The 14288-nt window shown below is 43.5% G+C and overlaps 1 protein-coding gene across 4 annotated transcripts in view; it reads left to right on the top strand.

Annotated features, from left to right (window-relative positions):
• Positions 1-14288, top strand: part of ERC2 (ELKS/RAB6-interacting/CAST family member 2) — a 2191867-nt gene that overhangs the window by 1214154 nt on the left and 963425 nt on the right. The window lies entirely within an intron of this gene.

Here is a 14288-nt window from a genome sequence, read left to right on the forward strand (position 1 = left end):
CTTCATGCACGCCTATTGTAACGCCTTTTTCATGACGTTTCCATGTTTTATCTCTTCTTTTCCAGCTGTTACGCCTACTACATGCTCATACATTGTAATGCATTGACTATATATATGTACTTCTGTAAACAATATGTTGTCTGTCTGCCCCTTCCCGAACCTATGTGGTGACGGAATGGTATGCCACCTTGGCTCGAGCCAATAACCCAATTCCTTTTACAGGAATAAAACCCTTTTGAGTTAACCTCAATATCCCGGATTTTGCCTCTTATTTCCCTGAGTTATTCTTATTGATTATTGATTATAAATTATGTATTGGTAATCGATTTTACCACAGTTTTGGCGCCCGAACAGGGACCCCTCCCCCACCCCACGCGCCGGAGGTGCGTTGCAGGCCTAGCCCCCTGCCACAGCCGGACGGACAATTACGCGTACCCGCAGGATTTCCTGTATCTCCCTCAGGCCAACGGAGGTGACTGAGGCTGCGATCGACACCCAGACGAGGCGGTGAGGAGTGCGGAGGATCCCGACCTGAGCCTAGCTGAGAGAGCAAGATCCGTGGTATACCGAGGCCCACCAGATTCCGAAGTATCTGCGTCGAGTCCGAATCCAGTCCGAGCCCAGTCCAGTCCAGGGTTTCCGAGGCCTTCTGTTTCCGTGCTTCCTGGTGAGTACCGTTGCTAGGGACGCATCCTGACGTGCGCATTAGTTTGTGCCGGTCAAGACGGGTTCGGATACACGAGCCTGTTCTGCACTGTTCAGCAGTGTATCTGTACTGTATAGCAGTATATCTAGTTTGCACCTGTAAAAGGTGTATCTGTGCCGTTTAGCGGTACATCCAGTTGCACTAGGTTGGTAGGTTTGTCATTGTAATTAATGTGGTTTGTCTTTGAAATGTTTTGATGTGTCATTCAAATGTCGTGGTATGAGTGAATGTTCGATCTTCATTATTGTGCTTAAACGTGTCTTATGTGTTCATGTTCATATCTGAAGTAAGAACCAAGTAGCCAGATTTCAGAATGCCGTTGTTTTCCAAACTAAGACAAATAAAAACCCGTAAAGGGGTTCTAGAAGAAGCTGTTCCCATTCCACCTAGGGACACTCCAGGGTACTTTATGTACCATAAACACGGCCTAGATGCTGTTTTATTTCTCGACTTATGGGTAGACTACACTAAAGATTTGTCAGAGAATCAGAGATGGCCCGCTGCAGGGACATGGGATGCAGATTGCATCATGAGAGTAGAAGAAGCATTATGGAAAAAGAAAGCCAGACAGTCACAGAAAGATGCCATCGAGTTATGGCGTAAAGAGTCGCATAGGCGCACAGAAAAAGCTCACAGACTAGAAGAAAAGAATAAGGAGGAGCCTGACAAGGCCCAAGAAAACGCATTAGTTGAGGAAGGTATCAGAGTAAAATTAGAACAAGTAGACAGACAGCGAAATACACTTATGAATGGCATGTACCCTATCTTGTCAAAAGGCCTGCCTAAGGCCTCTCCAGAAGTACCGAAGGACCTACCACCCCCATTGCTCCCGACTAAAACACACCAGAGGACAGCAAAGGACATTTTCCTTTCTTCCTATTTAGACGATGTGGCTCCCACATATGTTAATATCGCATTGCCACCAGTGCCTGCACCTGACGGTCAGGACGGTCAGGACAATTATGCTCTTCCTCCCCGACAGGCTACTCCTCCCCGGATCCCTCCTCCTCCTCTTCCACCTCCTCCTACTTCCCTTGATACGAACCCGACTAACCCTTTCGGAGCCGGTGCCTCAGGAGGCGCGTCCGGAGGGATAGGTTTCCAGACTCCGCCACAAGCCCAACGTCTGAGCTTTAGAGAAATAGCGCAACAGCGTACACCTAGAACAGACATTACAATTTATGGAGATCGCCTTGCAGACTGTAGATATGATCCAGTACCTGGTAAAAAGAGTGACGAGAGAATGTTACTCGCATCAGTACGTTTACGGCGAGTCACGAACTTCCTGATGACGTTACCTGGAATGACAGATCACTTAGATCGAATATATACGTTTGTTCAGACAGGAGTAGGGCCTGAAAGTATTAAAGAGGCCATGGCCTATCAGAAAGTGGATACTAAAGGCAAGTTATTGCGGTTTCTTATAAACTGCTTTATTAGAGAAGTGGATAGGCCGGGTATGAACCCGGAGGATGTAAAAGCACTCCATAAATGGGGTCAGCATATAGCGGATGGACAGCATGACAAAGATGCCTGTATAGATAATATGTACCGAAGAATCAGAAAGTCAATAATTAAGATGCATGAGAAAAGGCAGCCCGTACCGGAAATAGATTCAGACAAACAGGAATCCTCAGAGGAGGAGGCGGAGGAGGAAGCCGAGACACCAGAACAGACCCAGTTGCCAGCTAGAGAAATGGTGGCTTACGTAGGTAAAGGAAGACCATTTAATAATTCAATGCGCCCAGTGCGCCCGGAAGGTAAAAGAATATATCAGGAAGCCATGTGTAATCCTAGAACACCCGAACACTTATTCCAAGCTACTGACAGAGTACTTCAAGAGCGCATGGGGTACCATGTACTCGATTCCATGGATGAACAAGAATTAGCCAGGTCAGCCGTGCAATGGGCTGACAGCTCTGAGAAATATGGTGATGATGCGCTAGCACATACGTTCTTGAACTTGACACCGAGTGAACAGCGTTTAGCTGGTATGTACATGATACAACATCTGCTCTTATTGTATAAAAGCCAACATTCTGATCCAGGCCCTCTGCCTGATATACTAATTGAACTAGTCACGAACAGATGGAAAGGTCTAAGTACTGACCTGATTAAAGTAATTCTAGAACACCGTCACAAGTATAGTGCGTTCTTATGTCCACAGATCAACTCAGCACCCGTTATGGAACGAAGGACCATGTATTACATGGATAGACAGAATCCGTTGCGAGAAGTGCACCCCGTACAGAACGCAGACAACACGCTTAGACGCGTGTTTGTGTATACACCTATAACTAAAATTGAATTGTTAGAAATGAAGAAACTAGTACCTAGTCATGATAAAGACCCTGCAGGTTTTCACCGTGAAATAAAAGACATGTTATTAATGGGCGATTACACTTATCCTGACCTTATGAAAATACTGAAAGTACTACTACCTCCAGGCATATACGAGAAACTTAAGGAAAAAGAGTGGGAGGTGGGAAATGCAAAGATTGATTGGGCTGGATTACAAAATGAAGAGGATACTCGAGTTCCAGGCCTAGGGCTTGGAGATAAAGTTAAAGCGTTACCAGGTTTATTAGTACAAGTGTTGCCACGTTTATTGAGTACGAAAAAGGAGGATTGGGGTGCAATTTCAGCATGTAAACAGAAACCCGATGAAGATACTAGTGATTTTTATACACGATTTGAGAAATGTTTTGGTATTAATAGCGGTTTGAAAGCAAGTAGCGAGTCATATCCACATCTTTTTGTAACAAAACTAGTCGAGAATTCCTTACCCCAAGTTAAGAATAGAGTATTGAAAGTAGAAAGCACTTGGCAAGCTAACACCCCTGCACAAATGTTACAAATGTTACAGTACCACCAGAATAGACTTAGAGAAGAACAAGAACATGAACAAAGACGTATGAAAGACACAAAAATGAAAATGTTAGTTGCTCAGTCAGTTCCCGCCGATGGTCAGAAAAAGGGTGCGACCCATCTCGGGAATCCAACAGTTCCTGTAAAGGGTGTATGTAATTATTGCAAACAGCCAGGTCATTATATAAACGATTGTGCAGTTTTGAAACATAATATCGCCACGGGTAAGACTAAAGAGAGACCGCGTCCTCCTAGACAAGACCAGACTTCACAACAGGTACCGCAGAATGTACAACATATTGCACCCATGCCAGCCTCCACACAGACCGTAGCGATACCCCAGCAACAGCCCATTACCGCAACACAAAACACAACACAGCAAATGTATCAGTATGCACAGAACGATTACCCTGATTACCAGCGATACACATGAAACAGCCTAGAGAGGGAATTCCGCTTGCCTCTTATTGAAGTTCCTGTAGATCAGAATGGTCCCTACGTACATAGTCAGGGATTAGGGAAAGACAGAAAGTTCCTCATTGATACAGGGGCAAGCAGAACCACGATAAGCCATAACGAGGTACCAGGGGCACCCCTCTCAGGCTCCCAGAACGTGTCCCTTGGATTTTCAGGAAAACCCATTATTAACGAAGTATCACAACCCCTCCCTCTTGCAGTAGGTCCCCTGACACGGACTACAGATCTATTACTCACGAAATCATGTCCAGAAAATCTGTTAGGCATAAAAACACTGAAAGCTCTAGGAGCTATTATTTGTTGTTCTCCTGAAGGAGTATGATTATTCTTGCGAGATTTCAAAGGCCATTATGTATCGAGAGATATGGATCCCCGGTTGCAGACCGTCCCTGCGCACTTGTGGGCGCAGGGCCCCACTGATGTAGGTTGCATGCACATTACCCCGTATCGAGTCACACTCAAGGCAGGAGTGATATTACCACGAATTCGACAATACAAGTTACCCCCAGATGCTGTAGTGGCTTTACTGAGAATCATTGACGAGCTGATTGCACAAGGAGTGGTTGTGGAAACTGACTCCAACGTGTGTAATTCTCCTATCATTCCTGTTCTTAAACGTACTGACCCAAATGCTCCACCTGTTTATCGATTAGTTATTGATCTACGCGAATTGAATAAATGCATTGTACCACAATACCCTGTGGTCCCAGATATCTCTTCATTACTAACTGCTATTGACTCAGAAGCGACGTTCTTCACTGTAATTGACCTCAAGAACGCCTTCTTCAGTGTTCCTATTGATCCGGAAAGCCAATATTTGTTCGGATTCAGTTTAAATGGACGATCTTTCAAATTTGCCCGTGCACCTCAAGGGTTCACAGAAAGCCCCAGCATCTATAGTCAAGCACTGAAAAAACAACTCGATAGCATCCACATGCCGGTACACACTGCTCTGCTTCAGTATGTCGATGATCTGCTGATCACCGCTCGAAGCGAACCCGAATGCGAACATGCTTCTCTGACTGTTCTGAACTTTCTGGCCGACAAAGGACACAAGGTGTCTCCTTCGAAGCTACAATTCTGTGTTCAGCAAGTTGTGTACCTGGGTCACTTGCTGTCCAAAGTGGGGAGACAGCTCACACCCGATCGCATTCAGTTAATCGTAAACATGTCACCACCCAGAACACAAAAGGAAGTGCGGGCTTTCATAGGCCTCACTTCATACTGCAGACAATGGATTCCCCAATATGCATTTCTAGCAAAGCCACTCATTCAGTTAACGACACAGGAGGCAGCGACTTCGTCTGTCCTCCCTTGGACTCAGGAACATACACAAGCTTTTGAAGACTTGAAGAAAGCCTTATGTCAAGCACCTGTTTTAGCAACACCATGTTACAGTAAGCCTTTTACACTTTTTGTCACAGAACGTGAGGGTACTGCCTTGTCAGTCCTCACTCAGGAACAAGCAGGTTCACACAAGCCGTGTGCTTACTTTTCTAGCACATTAGATCCAGTAGCCCAAGCCCTTCCAGCATGTTTGAAATCAGTTGCAGCAACAGCTTTAGCAATCAGACAGAGTGATTCTATTGTGTTAGGACACCCATTGACAGTACAGGTTCCACATTCTGTAGAGGTTCTTTTAAATCGCACTCAGACCCAACATCTGACTATAGCAAGATTGACAGGTTACGAACTGACATTGTTTCAACCTCATATTGAAATCAGACGCTGCAGCACATTGAATCCTGCCACGTTATTACCAGTAAGTGGAGTAGATCCATTGGCACATGATTGCATTGAAGTTATCACTATCACAACAAAGCCCAGACAAGACTTGACAGATGTTCCGTTACCGGATCCAGACCTGACACTGTATGTGGATGGTTCATGTATGAGAACAAGGACAGGTGAATTAGTGGCAGCTTACGCTGTCACGACAGACACGGAAGTCATTGAAACCAGTTGTATTGACACTTTGTCAGCTCAAGCAGCAGAGCTCATTGCTCTGACACAAGCATGTATTCAAGCCAAAAATAAGAGAGTCAACATATATACTGATTCACGTTATGCATTCGGAGTCGTTCACGACTTTGGAGTCCTTTGGCGAGAGAGAGGTTACTTAACTTCTCACGGTGCCAACATCCAACACGGTCCCCTCATTCAAGCTTTATTAGACGCGATACATCTACCCACTGCAATCTCTATCAAGAAATGTAAGGCACATACCAAGGTTACTGACACCATTTCCCAGGGTAACGACCTGGCAGATCGAACAGCAAAGCAAACTGCTCAGAACCGAACTCAGGTAACTGACCAGACACAAATAGTGGTACCATCACATTGTATGACAGTTAGGGATCCCGCACATGATGTGATCGACATACAGTCACATGCAACATCAGATGAAATTAAGGAATGGACTAAACTAGGAGGGGTCCAAACAGATCAGGGATGGATGACGAAGGGAAAATCTACATGGTTTCTCCCCGATTCTATGGTACAAGTCATTATTAACACAATACATAGTCCAGCACACCTAGGTGAGAAGGCAATGTTAGACAGTATTCAACACATATGGTCCAATAAAAACTTACGGGCAGCAGCCAAACAGAAAGTGCGTACTTGCATGATTTGTGGTCAGTTCAATCCAGGTAAAAGCATCCCCGTAGAGCAAGGTGGATTTCAGCCTCCCGATCACCCTTTTGAAGTCCTCCAGATGGATTATATCCAGATGGAACGTTGTCGAGGATTTAAGTATGTCCTCGTAGTCGTGTGTGCTCTTTCCCGATGGATAGAGGCATACCCAGTTCCCGATTATACTGCTCCGACCACTGCCAAGCAACTGGTTCGTGAATACTTCCCACGGTATGGTTTGCCCCGTATCGTGTACTCAGATAATGGCCAGCCGTTCTCATCCGCACTTGTGGAAAACATTACACTTCTGTTAGGTTACCAGTGGAAGTTCCATTGTGTTCGGCATCCCGAGGCAGCAGGTCTCGTGGAGCGCCACAATCAGACACTGAAAATCCGACTTTCCAAGATTTGTAGAGACAAAGGTATAGACTGGATAGTTGCCTTGCCGGTCGCCCTCTTCTATATGAGGATGGTGGTCCATTCCCGTTCTGGGCTATCCCCGTACGAAGTGGTCTTTGGTAGGCCACCGAATATGTCGGGGACGCCTATTCCACGTAAAATAACTGATGTTGATTGTCTTATGCTGACAGATTACCTTGCCTCCTTGATGTCTGCACTACAATCTTGTCGTTCACAGGTAGCTGCAGCCTTTCCCGACAACACCGAGACGAAGCCCCATGAGGTGGTTCCTGGTGACTACGTTTTCGTCAGGAATTTTGATCGGAAGAGCCCACTGGAGCCCCGCTGGCAATCCCCGAAGTTGGTTCTGCTCACGACGAGGACAGCTGTGAAAATAGAGGGCAGGAAGGGATGGCTGCATTCCAGCCATATTAAGAAATATTTCGGACTTCCTTCGGACTTGGACTCTAAGCCCTGCCCTCCTCTACAAACTGACACGAAACTCCCTTTGGCTGAGAAAACTGCTTCAGAGAATTACAGACTGAAATTACGATCTAGCAAGTCAGACAGTTTAATTGTTTAAGTCCTCCCCTAGGTGAATCGGTTAAATTAGTTTCTGACATGTATCCCCTAGATCGAGATAGAGAGAGAGATAGACAAAGACAACATAAAAAAAATGCATATTGCAAATCACTTCGTAGTCGCTGTATAGTGACACTACTTGTTATGTTTTTTTTAAGTTTGCTGGTTATTACTGCTAGTGTTCCGCTGCACATATACTATCCTATATTCAAGCGTGCACAATCTGCCTATAATGCTACTGCTGAACATTCTTTTAGTGAATTACCGCCTCACGAATTGTCCTACAGACTTGCGCTGCGCAATAACACTTTTATTAGTATGTTACATCACTCCCATCAGACTACCAATGCTACTAATTGTTGGATATGTGGTCGTCTCCCTCCTTACCAAGAAAACAAGGGTGTTTTGCCCCTTTTCCCATACCCGTTCACTCACAATGGCACGTGTGGTGCATGGTTTAAAATGCTCAATTCCCTAGTTTCTACTGCTGCTATTTACGAAGGTAACTGGGTTTGGGGAAACCTGAATTTAGTCCTGCTTAAGGTATGCTACCCTGACAAGGAGGGACTCCCCGTAGATACTGGAACTGATCTAGAAAATGAAGTATATGGATTAGGTAATTACACAGTTACATTTATGATTTTATCTGTTGAATCCGAAGCTGCTCCTGTTCTACCTGCTATGGAAGTATTGCCTGTTACTGGTGAACTCTGTGTTCGCAAGAATGGTTCCGTACACTTAGGTCATAGTAAATGTACCACTGTAGTCGATTTCCGTGATCATGGTAGATCCACATTTAGGGCCTTACGCCACTCCTATTTTGTTTGTGGTCATACTGCATATGTCCGTTTACCTCTAGATTGGGATGGTACCTGTTACATTGCATTCCTTCTGCCACCTGTTTTCCTAGCTCCTCCTGACTACCATAGAAACACCAATCTGGTTAAGCATAGATACCAGAGAGATCTCCCGCTTGTCGATTATACTGAAACTACATGGGAACAATATACAGATTTCAATAAAGGTTTCTTCCCCTACCTAGGTACTGTTTCAAATAGTAAACTAATTCGTAGATTAACCAGAACCCTCGAAGCAGTGGTACTTGAGACCACTTCAGCTCTAGGTAACTTAACGGAGGAACAGTCCGCTATGCGGGTTGTTGTTCTTCAAAATCGTCTTGTTATTGACGTCATCTTGGCAGATAGGGGTGGAGCTTGTAAGGTCATCGGGTCAAGCTGCTGTATTTTCATTCCTAATAACGCGCCAACCGTGTATAAAGCTATTACACGTCTCCATAAAATTGCAAGTTTAATTCATCAGACTCCAGGCACCTGGACTTGGTCTGGTTGGTTCTGGACAACGTTGTCAGCCTGGGGGTGGAAGATCCTATCCCTCCTAGGTATTGGCTTTCTCGTAGTATTCAGTTGTTGCCTGTGTCTCCAATGTGGTCCGGCGATTTGCGGCCTGTGTGCCACTTCATGTGTCCCGCATCCAAGTTCCCATTCAAAGCGCGTAAAAGAAGAGCAAATGATGTTAAGTGAACAAGTTGATCAATTAATGAGAATCGATGTATCATGAAGGGTCCGTGGGGAACAAGGAGGGAATGAGGAAATATAATTTTTGATCGAGTAGTGTTCCCCAGCAAGTACCCCACCGTCTCCATGTACTAGCTTACAGTGCATGTAATTTCCCTCCTGTGCCAACTATGAAGACGCAAATACATTTGCGTCCATCTTTAACATGTCCTTTTTCAGATCCGCCATGAACGGATTGAATATTCAGTTCCTATATATGCCGTGCCACCGTCTTTTTGTGGTACACTTTGCACGTTTTTCAGCCCTGGCGGAGTAGGCCCAGATTATGCCATTGAGCCTTTTCCGAGTTCATTCCTGCTTCCTGACTCCGAGGGCCTCAGCCCAGGCTACCTCTGTACCAGTGACCCCCACCTTATTCCTTGCGCGGCTCCGGCGCATAGCCTAGCCTCTGCCTGCCAAGACTGCATTCAACCTTCGAATTATCTGCTCCACTCCTCGAAAATACATTCCTGTCTCGCAGCTCAAGTAAACATCCTCCCAGCTGCAGGAGCAGAGGGCCCGGTCCTTCTGTCTCCGTGCAAGTAATTCATAGACTCCGTTGCCATGGTAGGCCCATGCCCCCTCACCTAGCAGGCCGACACGTAAACACATGTATACGCACTCACAACCAGTATAGTGTAGTCTTCGCCCGAGAGACCTTTTCCCTTCCGGATATTACAGTTCCTTAAACACATGATATCAGATATGATTTGGGATTAGGTTGATCTGACATCCTAGACTTATGTCTACACTTACACGACTTATGTCTACCCCTGTAGTGCTAAATGTCAAGTCCCCTTCGCCCTCCAGTTATACGTCAGACCCACGTCAAGCTGCTGCGCGCGCATCTCTGCCATATATTTCTGCTGACATTGCAGGATTCTCTTATGGATCCACCTACTTGTGACCTCATGATAAGTGACGTTTCTAGTACACGCCTTCATGCACGCCTATTGTAACGCCTTTTTCATGACGTTTCCATGTTTTATCTCTTCTTTTCCAGCTGTTACGCCTACTACATGCTCATACATTGTAATGCATTGACTATATATATGTACTTCTGTAAACAATATGTTGTCTGTCTGCCCCTTCCCGAACCTATGTGGTGACGGAATGGTATGCCACCTTGGCTCGAGCCAATAACCCAATTCCTTTTACAGGAATAAAACCCTTTTGAGTTAACCTCAATATCCCGGATTTTGCCTCTTATTTCCCTGAGTTATTCTTATTGATTATTGATTATAAATTATGTATTGGTAATCGATTTTACCACACCCCAATGAAAATTTTACTTTGGTCTAGTGGAAGAATAACTTGTTAGTGAAAGAATAATTTTGATAATTGTTTAATTTGTTGAAGTTTTCCGTTAACACGTGGTCTTAATTGCAGTATGTGTCTCGACCAATTGAGTTGCAACTATTCTCCAAGAATGGCTCTCCAGATTTTTTGAGCGCTTCACAGAGCAAAAGAAAGACATAGGGGTTATGAGAAGGAAATTGTACAATTTAAATGATTTCGAAGTCACCCATACTCTTTATTCAAATGTTAATGCATCTAATGTGGTCTTTGTAAATTTATGGCTTCCCCCATATTTGAATATATTATCCTTATATTTAAGAAACTATAGCAGAACGTGAGTACTTTTTAGACTTGACTAAGTGTTAAACCTTTCTTTGCACGCCTATTTAATAACATCCTTTTTTGCCTTCCGCAGTAATGTATTAAAATGCAAAACTATTATTTTCACTACCGTATATTTCCCTCACACCTATTTATAATTTTGAAATCCAATCCAAGTGTTGAATTAGACATTCAAAACCGAAAATTGCTTTTGCATTGCAGTCTGTAAATTATGCACTGTATTACCCAGCCAGGTGCATACTATAAAATCTTAAGGAAGTCAATTTTATAGCGCCTTCTATTTCATTAAGACATCTTTAAAATGTGTATTCTAGTTTTTCTTCATCAGCAAGATACCATTTTTCATTGTTAAATAAAACATTTTTTTCGCGTCTTATTACATTCCAATTTTCTAAAATGATGTTTCTGTGCTTCTGAAATCATCACACTATACCAATCGAACTCTTGTCAGGAAAACCCACTCAACCTTTGGCCTTGCAGTTTATCCGCTCAGGAACTGGATTAGTGCCTTGCAAAACAGTGCAATATTATCACTTAATTATGAAAAATTAAAAAGAATGAAATTTATTGTAAGTAAGGACAAATGTATGTGTTCCTTTTCCATCTAATTACTTGTGTAATGGATCAAAGCACTAGTTATAAGTAATTTGTAACCTAGTTCTCACAAATAAACCCTGTAATAGGAATTTTGGTATTCTGCAAAAAATCAGACAGGTTATTATTTTCTTTTAAAATGATAAAGGGTCCTTTTGAAAGACTTGTTCCCCTTAGGGTTGGAATATGCATTATGAATAGCTCCCAACAGTAATTATGACCTAGAGCATGTTTCCAGTTGTAATTACGATAAATGCTAAATGTTCAGGTAGGAAAACAGTACTTACACATTTTCAGAGAAGACAAGCTTAATCTTTAACATGCCACGCCTAGTTTTCATTGGAGTAGATGCAGTCTAGGCTGGCAATGTCTTGGGGCCTGTTAAGGGAGCGGCATTTTAGTGCTAAAAAACTCAGTTTTATGATTTGTGTATATAACCTGTTGTGAAGAGTTTCAGTTAAAACCGTTTCATTAGTATGGGAACATATAGTAAGTTTAGCAGGGAAGGAAAGATTATTTTATCAACTAGCCTCATGTCGTTAGCACACTGTAGGCCGGATTCACAAAAGCAATTATAAATTCTTTTACAGATGGACAATATCACCATATGATGAAGTAAGTTTGCAGATCAATAAATTGCATTCAAAGGCAATGCCTGTAGCTACAAGGCCCTTGTAAAAGTGTGGGTTCTAGCATGCTTCAGTGTCTGAGACACTATTTTATATGATAGTGGGTTCTGGTTTTCTGTTATTTGTGCCCTTGCAGTAGAAGTGTCGAATGGCCTAGTTACTGTACCAGAGGATGCTGTGTGCACATTCAGAAACACTTAGGCCCAGACTATAGTATATGTGCACCCAGAGGTGCTGTTTTTTGGAAAGGGCCCTGTGCCAGCACCAGAACTGTGGTGGCCATTCGCAATGGGCTCACACCCTACTCCCCCCACTATTATTAACAAGCATTGGCATAGCCAATAGGTCTCACCGTTGGGACCTTCTAAGTGTTTAGCAAGAGATATTGACTTTGCCAATGTCTTTAAGCTGTGACTTCCATTTTGTGAGGTTGTGGCAGGCTGCTGCTTGATTTTGTATTCTTTGATGAGTGACTTTGCAACTCCTGTGAACATGTTTTATTCTTAAACTGTTTTATTGTGTCCAGTTTATGATTGTATGGGCCTTTTATTGTATATGAAAAAACTTTGGTTCGGTGTTCAGGAATACTAAGTGTCTTGCCTATACTTTAAAAAAATAAACAACTCTTGTGCTACTCAGATTAGCCAGGAGAGGTTGACCGAGAAAGAACTGAACCACAACAAAAATTAAATTTTGATGAGCTGAAGACATACTATTGAGGCTCTTCTCCTGTATTCTGTTGTTACTTTAATCTGCTGTGTACTGTTTTTAACGAAAAAGAAAACAAGGGGACCCTACTCACAATGGAACCATGGTAATTAAGTATTTTAAGAAAAATAGTGGTTCCTGTGGAATAGATACTTAATATTGATTTGAAACACAAAGCGTAAGTCGCGTATATAGGCAAGGGTTGTATGAGATGTCAGAGAGAAAGGAAAACCATACACTGATTTGGTTGTTGAATGATTTGTATTGAAGAATTGAATTATAGTGAATAGTTTCATACATATATCAACAGAATATTTACTGTTGTGTAGTGTGTCGCAAGTGAAAGTATGAAGCAAAGCATAAGAATAACATTTGTGAAACAATATGTGCAAGGTTTCAAATAAACGTTGTTGTTTACAAAAGCGACCACTTTTTTATCCAAATACATAACATCTATATAATGATAGAATGCCAGTTTCAAGTGTTCGCTTTTCACATTTGTCATAACAAAGAAAAGGAGGAGCAAATATGGCGTGGAGAAAAAGAAGAGCAAAGGAGGCAGGGGCAAAAAGAGGAGTAAATGCGGTGCAGACAAAAAGAGGACCATGAGGGGTGTGACTGGGGCAGTTATGGAAGCTTAGAGGGGGTGCGCACTTCCAACATGATAGTGAGAAAAAAATAAAATGAAATATGGCGCTACTTATTTTGGTTAACCTCATGCGCGCTAGCGGAATTCCGCTCGTACGCTGAGATTTCTAAAATCGCATGTTAGGTGACGAGCTGGGCTCGTCATCAGTGTGCGAGGAGGCTACGCCATGACGAGCCCAGCTCGTCATCAGCGTGGAAGGGGTTAAACTACATCCACCTGCAAAACAAAGCCAAAAGCTCCACCCATTGTTAAACCACGAAAGAAAATGTCGGGATGCTGCCTAAAAGTGTAAAATGAACTTTATACATTTCACACACACGCCCAGCCTTGAAAAGTTATCCTTCCAACTGGTTGTCTCCAAGGACCAGGATACAGAAGACCTACTGCCATACGCCATAGGAACCATACCCCACTCCCAATGTAAAAGTGAGAAATAAATAAATTGCTGAGGAGCGGGTGGGAGGGGCACACGTGAAAGCTCACAAAACAAGCCCACCTGTGGTGCGCTGTAAGGCGCGAAAGTGAAAGCTGAAACCTGCGCGCTCCCTGCTGCTAATTAAAGAAACAGATGTAACCAGCCACACTGCTGCTCGCTCCTGCAGGTAATTGGGGTGGGGGCGGTAATGCAATTAAGAGGCGAGAGAACAATGGGCAGATAGAAAGAGCCCCAATTTCCCTCTAACCTCAATGGAACTGATTGCATGGAATGGAACCATAGAACCATTGCAACTGAAATGACTCGGGAGCTGGAGGGTAGAAGATTAAAGGAGGAGGGGAGGCTGAATGTTCCCCCGGTCTGCTGAAAAATATCACCCACCACATGTAGG

The sequence above is a fragment of the Lissotriton vulgaris genome, chromosome 9, assembly GCF_964263255.1.
Source record: "Lissotriton vulgaris chromosome 9, aLisVul1.2, whole genome shotgun sequence".
NCBI lineage: Eukaryota > Metazoa > Chordata > Amphibia > Caudata > Salamandridae > Lissotriton > Lissotriton vulgaris.